This window comes from Dromiciops gliroides, chromosome 1 (genome assembly GCF_019393635.1).
Source record: "Dromiciops gliroides isolate mDroGli1 chromosome 1, mDroGli1.pri, whole genome shotgun sequence".
NCBI lineage: Eukaryota > Metazoa > Chordata > Mammalia > Microbiotheria > Microbiotheriidae > Dromiciops > Dromiciops gliroides.
The window spans coordinates 168,835,112-168,841,772 of record NC_057861.1 but is presented as its reverse complement, the minus strand read 5'-3'; the positions used below and the strand labels follow the sequence as shown (position 1 = coordinate 168,841,772).

General features: G+C 42.6%; 1 pseudogene; it reads right to left on the bottom strand.

Annotated features, from left to right (window-relative positions):
• Positions 1–1,708: 1,708 nt before the first annotated feature.
• On the bottom strand, positions 1,709–3,027 carry LOC122735371 (annotated as a pseudogene).
• Between the last annotated feature and the right edge of the window lie 3,634 nt (positions 3,028–6,661).

Below are 6,661 nucleotides of genomic sequence, written 5' to 3'. Positions count from 1 at the left end.
GTTCCATAGCTAATTGGAGGATGGCTCTCATTTTTATGAATTTGATAGGAAGGGCAGCAAGGTGGCACAGTGGATAGAGTGCCAGACCGGGAGTCAGGAAGATTCACCTTCATTAGTTAAAATCCAGCCTCAGACACTTACTAGCTATGTGATTCTGAGCAAGTCACTTAACACTGTTTGCTTCAGTTCCTCATCTATAAAATGGGCTAGAGAGGGAAATGGCAAACAATTCCAAGAAAACCCAAAATGGGGTTACACAGTGTTGGACACTTCATTGTGTAAAGAATTAATTGTTGGGGCAGCTAGGTGGCACAGTGGATAGAGCACCGGCCCTGGAGTCAGGAGTACCTGAGTTCAAATCCGGGCTCAGACACTTAACACTTACTAGCTGTGTGACCCTGGGCAAGTCACTTAACCCCAATTGCCTCACTAAAAAAAAAAAAGAATTAATTGTTATTTGAGGTTTTTATGACCCCACCTTTTGGCTAGAATTTAAAAAAAAAACCTCGGCGTGCACTGGCCTGGGGCTCTGCAAACCACACGGTGCTCCACCCACTGGTTGTAGCCATTGCCATGGCACTGGCACCTCACATCATCACCACTCGAGGATGCCTACATGGGCCTGGCAAAATTATAATGATTGGAAGCCTAGTGAGGGCAGTCATGTGACTGTCAGAGCGGCCAGCCAATTGGCTGGGGGCTGTGTGGGGGTGCTGGGAGAAAGGAGTCCCCCCCCCCCACCCGCATTCTAGCTGGAGGCCGGAAGGCGATAGGAGTGCTGCTGTGTATTCTCATCTGATTCCTGGGCAATAGTGTTTTTTCAGGTTGTATAATTTCCCTTTCCCCATTTTATTTCCTTTCCCTTGATCCTACTGATCCTGTTTGTGTGTTGTTGTTTTTTTAAGTTCATTCTTGTTAAAATAAATCCTGCTCTGTTTTGAGGGAGGCTGCTGGTCTCCTTCCTTGCCTCAATATTGCAGTGAGCCGCTTAGCTAACACTCCCCAATTAAAAATTGTTCCCTACAGTCAGCCAGGAGTTGATTAACCTAGTGAATTTCTTTAACCCCTCCCCCTCCTCCTCATTTGGCCATGAGCCAACTAACCTAGGGGACCTTCTTGCCCTTCCCCCACTGCCTCCTTAGGCAATCTCCCTTGCTCTTTTTTATTTTTTTTTTATAATATATCATTTTCTTTCTTTCTTTTTTTTTTTTTTTAGTGAGGCAATTGGGGTTAAGTGACTTGCCCAGGGTCACACAGCTAGTAAGTGTTAAGTGTCTGAGCCCGGATTTGAACTCAGGTACTCCTGACTCCAGGGCTGGTGCTCTATCCACTGCGCCACCTAGCTGCCCCTCCCTTGCTCTTAAAAAACCTTAGCGTTTATCTTGCTGGTCAGAGAAAAAAGCCTGTCCTTTCTTCTTGGTCACCATTTTAGTTCAGGGCACTTAGTAGGCGCAAAGTCCCCTAAATTGAGGCTTTGGGTTGGAAATATTCTGCTTCTTGGAGAGAATCTGGGAGTGGGGAAGGAAAGGGGTATATTACTGAGGGAACAGGTCATATAAGGAAGGAAGATCAGAGGGCAGAGAACTCAGCACCCACAAAGAAAGAGAGAAAAAGGATGGAGGCAGAAAATGCAAACTTTAGAGGAAAAGGGTGATGGGGAAAGAATGTTGGGAAGAATTAAGAAGACTGAGATGTCAGGATATCTCCCTTAGGCCTCTTCCTCTGCCTCCTTACCGAAATCCTCCTCCTCTTCAGCGGTGGCATCCTGGTATTACTGGTACTCAGGAACAAGATCATTCATGTTGCTCTCAGCCTTGGTGAACTCCATCTCGTCCATCCCCTCCCCTGTGTACCAGTGGAGGAAGGCCTTCCGGCAGAACATGGCAGTGAACTGCTCTGAAATGAGCTTGAAGAGCTCCTGGATGGCAGTGCTGTTGCCACTGAAGGTGACAGCCATCTTGAGGCCATGGGGTGGGATATCACAGACAGTGGTCTTGACATTGTTGGGGATCCACTCAACAAAGTAGCTGCTGTTCTTGTTTTGCACATTGAGCATTTGTTCATCTACCTCCTTCATGGACATCTGACCACAGGAAACAGCAGCAATGGTGAGATATCGCCCATGGCAAGGGTCACATACTGCCATCATGTTCCTGATATCAAAGACCTGCTGCGTGAGCTCAGACACGGTCAGGGCACGATACTGCTGGCTCCCACAGCTGGTGAGGGGAGCAAAGACAGGCATGAAGAAGTGGAGTCAAGGGAAGGGGACCATGTTTACAGCAAATTTCCGGAGGTCAGCATTAAGCTGGCCAGGAAAGCGAAGGCAGGTGGTGACACCACTCATAGTGGCAGAGACTAGATGGTTGGTGTGGTCAGCTTGAGGGTTCAGAAGCAGATATCATAGAGTGGTTCATTATCAATGCAGTGGGTTTCATCTGTGTTTTCTACTAACTAGTGGACAGAGAGTGTGGCATTATAGGGCTCAACCATGGTATCTGAGACCTTGGGTGATGGAACCACACTAAAGGTATTCATGATGTGGTCAGGGTACTCTTCTCGGATCTTGCTGATGAGTAGGGTGCCCATCCCTGAGCCTGTAACTCCACAAAGTGAGTGTGTCTGCTGGAAGCCTTGCAGGCAATCACAGCTCTCTGCCTCTTTGCGCACCACATCCAAAACTGAATCCACCAGCTCTGCCCCCTTCATATAGTGGCCTTTGGCCCAATTGTTTCCTGCCCTGGACTTGCCAAAGACAAAGTTATCTAGCCAGAATATCTGACCAAAAGGTCCAGAGCAAACAGGGTCCATGGTTCCAGGCTCAAGATCAACCAAGATGGCCCAGGGAACATATTTGCCACTGGTGGCCTCATTGTAGTAGACTGAGATGCAGTCCAACTGCAAGTCGCTATCCCCATGGTAGGTGCCAGTGCGGTCTATGCCATGTTCATCACTGATCACCTCCCAGAACTTTGCACTGATCTGATTTCCACACTGGCCAGCCTGGATATATATGATTTCCCTCATGGTTGAAATTTACTTTTGATTGTCTCAAGTTATATGCAGGGAGAAGAGAATAATATATAGATATATATTTTCTTCTTTCCACTAAATGAGCTCTTTATCAATAGAAGGTTGCCCAGGAGGTTGGAGCTGCTAGTTCAGAACACAGCTGCATAAACGTTCTCCCTATTCACATTTTTTTGTTTTTGTTTTTGTTTGCAGGGCAATGAGGGTTAAGTGACTTACCCAAGGTCACACAGCTAGTAAGTGTCAAGTGTCTGAGGCTAGGTTTGAACTCAGGTCCTCCTGAATCCAGGGCGGGGCTTTATCCACTACACCACCTAGCTGCCCCCTCCCCATTCACATTTAAAGTTATGATTACTAACTATGGATTTCCATCCATCCCATTATCTTCTGTTTCTTCTCTCTTTTTTTGTCCTGTCCTTTTAAACACAGTTTCCCTTCATTATCACACTCTCCCTCTTTTCATCTTCCTTTTCTTAGTCTTCCCTTCCCCTCCTGTTTCCCCCCTGAGTACAATGGAGTGTGTATGTATTTGTGTAGAACTGCAACCCAGAACTACATATGAACAATAGAGTTGCTAATTAGCATCAGCTGTACCCAGTGCCAGCAAGGGTCCCCTGTAATCTCTTTCTGACTGGTTAGTTGCCTGATCCCTTCATTATCTCTGAGCTGAGAACTCCCAAAGCTGTTGCTGCTGCTGTTGCTTCTGTGGCCGCACTTGCCATGTGTGAGTTCTGGACAAACCTCCACCCTGGTGTCATAGAGTTCTCTTGCTGACCTCTTAAGTTTTCTTAGACTAGAAAAATGTCTCACCTGGACTTTTTGCTGGCTTTGCTGCTCCAAAATCTGAGTTGAGGTGTTAAAGTTGTTTGGAGAAGAATGTTGGGAGAGTTCACCTGGATGGCAACCTCTAATTTGCCATCCTGGCTCTGCCAACCATAATCTAAGATCTGTTCTAACACAAGACAATACTTCTCTCTTTCCAGTTCTAAAGCATCTCTAGTCTCCATTTTTGAAAATCATTAAGAGCAACTCAACAATCACAACTACAATACATATCATATATACTATCATATATAAAACACTGTGCTAAGTTCCAAAGATACAAAGAAAAAAGTAGAGATAGCTGACTCACCCCCAAGCATATCAAAAGGGAGAATTATATTCCTTTAATGTTTAGATAACTACTTCAAACTAAATCATTCTCTTCAGGAAGAAGCTTTAGTTCTTTCAGGTTACTGGAAATGTCCTTGACAATTTGTTGCCTCAGTTCTCTACTCATTTTTTAGTGGCTTAGAAGAATCCAGTTTATAAAGACAGTAACAACCAAGACAATTTGGGTAGGTTCAAGATCAAGGTATCTGTCGTACATTCAGGATGAACCTAACCCAAAGATGAAGTAGTGCCTTTGGATGTGGTTTAGCTGGGCTTGATGTATTGAACTCACTAAGGACAGTCATATGTCCTCTTACTATCTGCTCATATCTTGTGTTTCAATTCTCTGCTAATTGTTTTCATTTTACCCATCCCAGTACTGGTTTCCCTGGTAGAGAAAACAAAAGCATAAGTCAAATAATTCTGCCTTCTCTCTGTTGCCTGTTATTTTTTCCATCCTGAACAGTGTTCCTAGCCCTTCTTTGTTCTGTTCTTGTCTGTCGACAAAGTTTAAAATGTCTTTTTTGTTGTCCTGAGTTTTAATAAACCCCCAGCTGATTCTGAATCTCAGTGAGTCTGAAGCTTTCATTGTTTCTCTAATTTGTTTATAATGTACCTTTTTATATCCAGGTCATATCCATCGGGAGGTTATTCTGCCATAAGGTGTGAGATATTGGTCTAAACCTAATTTCTCTTATACTGTTGTCCAGTTTCCTAAAAGACTTAAGAGCTCTCATGATCTCAGAAGACTAATGAAAAATAACACTGCCTACTTCATGATAGAGAGATGATGGACTAATATTCAAAATGAAAAATTCATTTTTGGATGTGGTCAATGTGAGAACTTGTTTTGCTTGATAATACTTACATGATTACTTTCTTCCTTTCCTTTCTAATCTATTCTATTCTTTTCTTTTCTTCCTTTCCATCTTTTTAGAGTGTAGGGGGAAAATAAAACCTTTATAATTGAAAAAAATCTTATGTAAAAATGAATTTCTAATTTAAAAAATAAAATAAAATTCATGATATACATTGACTTTGGGCTCTTTATACCTTTTCCCCTTTTCTTGCTCCTAAGGAGCATTTCTGTTTCTGTCATCAAAATGTCATCTTTAAAAAAAAAAGAAAGAAAGAAAAAGAAAAGGGCAGCTAGGTAACACAGTGGATAAAGCACCGGCCCTGGATTCAGGAGGACCTGGGTTCAAACCTGGCCTCTGACACTTGACACTTACTAGCTGTGTGACCTTGGGCAAGTCACTGAACCCTCATTGCCCTGCCCCCCCAAAAAAGTCATCTTTGAGGGCCTCTTCCCTTTAGAGGACATCTCCCACTGGGGCCAATTTCCCCCTTAGAATTTTTGGTCATGGTTAGGAGGGTACCAATCAACCAGAGAATGGTTGAACAAATTATGGTAGAACAATATAATAAAATAGTATTGTGTTATAAGAAATTATATAGGGATAGTTTCAGAAAACCTGGGAAAATTTGTATGAAAGAATGTAGAGTGAAGTGAACAGAACCAGGGGAACAATTTATGTAATACAGCCCTGTAAAAATAAATAATTTTTAAAGGATGCTGAATAATACAATGTCCAAACATGATCCCAGCATATAAAGCATGCTACTTACTTCCTGACTGAGAGGTAATAGACTAAGGGTGTAGATTAAGACATATGTTGTGGGACATAGTCAATGCTGCAATTTGTTTTGCATGTTTGTTAGTTAAGAGTTTGTTTGTTCCCCCAACTGGGAATAGGGATGGGGAGGTAGGAGAGAATAAAAATAGATTTTGATTCATTTTCTAAAATTAAATAAAATTTAAAAAAATAAATTTAGGCCATGGAATATCCTACCTATTATTCCTCTGAGCACTTGCAATTTCCCTCTCTCAGAGTCTAGTATTTTCCTTCCATATCCATGAACTCAAAGCAGGAAAAGACACTCATGTAAAAAGGGGCTAAATTTCTAAACTAAATTCTAAAGATAAATTCAGGTAGGGGGAAGTGGGCATTTTGAAAACAGACCTTAGATAAACAGCCCCTTGGGGAGACAAAGACCTCAAGAGACTAACTTCCAAAGACAGATATCAAGGAAGGAACAGAACAGGTCTGGGGCAGAGAGGAACTAAACTGTTTTGTATTCACCAAAGGGAAGACACCATCCTGCAACTCCCTAGGGACAGTTAGGCTTAGTGGTCTCCGTATCTAACCTCAGATGCATACTAGACTGTGTAATCCCAGGGGAAAGTCACTTAATTTCTGTCTGCCTCAGTTTCCTCAACTGAAAAATGAGAGTAATAGTACCTACCTCACAGGATTGATGTGAGGATCAAATGAGATATTTGTAAAGCATTTAGCACAGCCCTTGGCACATCACAGGCACTTAATAAATGCTTATTTCTTTGCCTTTTAACTAGCCACTATGTCATGTTTTTTCTACATGGGAGAGAAGTTTAAGTGTTATCAGGACCGTATAATTT